We start from the raw sequence: 2,404 nt of genomic DNA, 5'->3' as shown, positions 1-2,404 counted from the left end.
TTGTCGCCCTCTAGAGGTCATACAGCTCCCTGCAGCGCCCCCCGCCTCAGACCACGTTTACTATCTCTGTATTTTTTCCACACAATGAAAGTGCAAGGGAGACAGTCATTCTGCCTCACATCTCCCTTTGTGTTCCACAAGACATGAGTGTGATATATGAGTTTGTATGTTTGTGTGTGTATATATATATATATATATATATATATATATATATATATATATATATATATATATATATATATATATATATATATATATATGTATGTGTGTGTGTGTGTGTGTGTGTGTGTGTGTGTATTATGTGTGTATATATATATATATATATATATATATATATATATATATATATATATATATATGGGGGGGGGGGGGTAAATGTCTCTTTTGCTCATGAATGCTGCATTTATTTGATTAAAAAATATAGTAAAACCAGTAATATTGCGAAATGTTATTGCATCTAAAATGAATTGTTTTCTGTTTTAAAATATAATTTATTCCTCTGATGCAAAGCTGAATTTTCAGCATCATGAATCCAGTCTTCAGTGTCACATGATCCTTCAGAAAGCACCCTAATTACATTACAGTTTTTACTGTATGTTTAACTGCATGATAAAATCATGCAACCTTGATGAGCATAGCAAAAACATAACTTACATTTGTGTATATATATATAGACAGAGATGAAAAGACAAATGTAGCATAGTTTCAACAAATATACTAAGCAGCAAAAAATGCTTTCAACAATGATAATAATAAGAAGCATAATTAATAACTGAGCAGAAAATCAGCATGTGTCACTAAAGACTGGAGTAATGATGCAGAAAATTCAGCTTTGCATCACAGGAATACTTTTTTGTAATACATAGATTATATAAAACCTGTTTTAAATTGTAATAATATTTCAAAATATCTTACTGTATTAAGTCAAAAAAAATATGAAATTGTAAAATAAAAACCGTATCAGTAAATAATTGTCATGTTTTTTAACATTTCTTATGCTGTCCAAGGCTGCATTTAGTTGATCAAAACAGCTAAATTGTGAAATATTATTGCAATTTAAAAGAACTATTTTCTATTAGAATATACTTTAAAATATTATTTATTTATGTGATGCTAAGCTGAATTTTCAGTATTACTCCCGTTAGAAAAGAATTCTGTTTTGAATAAATGCTGTTCTTTTTAACTTTTTATTAATCAAAGAATCTCGAAAAAGGTATCACAGATTTCAGCAATATTAAGCAGCAAAAAAAAAAAAAAGAAAAAGTTTCAAACATTAATAACAAATCAGCATGTTCAAATGATTTCTACACTGAAGACTGAAGTAATGATGCTGAAAATTCCTCTTCAAAATGCAGCCTTGATAAGCATAAGAGACTTCTTTAAAAAGTCATAAAAACCTTACTGATCCCAAACTTTTGAATGGCAGGATCGAGCTGTTAGACCTCGTGCTGCAGTACCACATCACAAGTCTGAAAGTCAAAGCAGTCGGCATGAATCACCCAGTGCTGTTAAAACTGTTAGTCCTGCCACAACTGATGTTCAACATCTGTTTCCAGACACAGACAGTTATTTCCGTTATGCTGTAAATTTTAGGGAATCCCCTGGAAAACACAGATGAGACAACCATATTGTTTGTCATAGGCAAATACCATTAATGTTCTCCCCAGATTATACTTCCTCAAACAGACAACCAAGAAATCCCCATCAGCAATCACATGATTCTTGAAGAAAGCATTCAAATCAGCACCACAGCTGTTGCTGAAAAATCAGAAATATCACTAGACTTGGCATGGCCAGATAAATAGGGTGATTTCAAGGGAAACAGGACCATTTTTCTTTAAAAACTTACCAATCTGGCCAGTCAATGCCATTTGGACTCCGTCCAGCTGGACAGTGACCTACAGTGGCTCAGAAAACCTGCTCATGCTAGCAAGAGCACAGAAGTGATGTTTATGTGGCCATTCCTCAACACACAGATACAAATGAAGACTGTTCAGAAGGGTCTCCTCTATGCTGATTGGACACAAAAGAGGTTTTTCCAGGCATTATATTGAACCATAAACTACACTTAACAAAATTATAAACGCAACACTTTTGTTTTTGCCCCCATTTTTCATGAGCTGGACTAAAAAAAGACTTTTTCTATGTACACAAAAGGCCTATTTCTCTCTTCACAAATCGGTCTAAATCTGCGTTAGTGAGCACTTCTCCTTTGCCGAGATAATCCATCCACCTCACAGGTGTGGCATATCAAGATGGTGATTAGGCGGCATTACTATTGCACAGGTGTGCCTTATGCTGGCCACAAAAAAAGGCCACTCTGAAATGTGCAGTTTTATCACACAGGACAATGCCACAGATGTTGCAAGTTTTGAGGGAGCGTGCAATTGCATGTTGACTGCAG

The sequence above is a fragment of the Carassius auratus genome, chromosome 40 (assembly GCF_003368295.1).
Source record: "Carassius auratus strain Wakin chromosome 40, ASM336829v1, whole genome shotgun sequence".
Taxonomy (NCBI): Eukaryota; Metazoa; Chordata; class Actinopteri; order Cypriniformes; family Cyprinidae; genus Carassius; species Carassius auratus.
Note: the sequence above shows the minus strand (reverse complement) of the source record.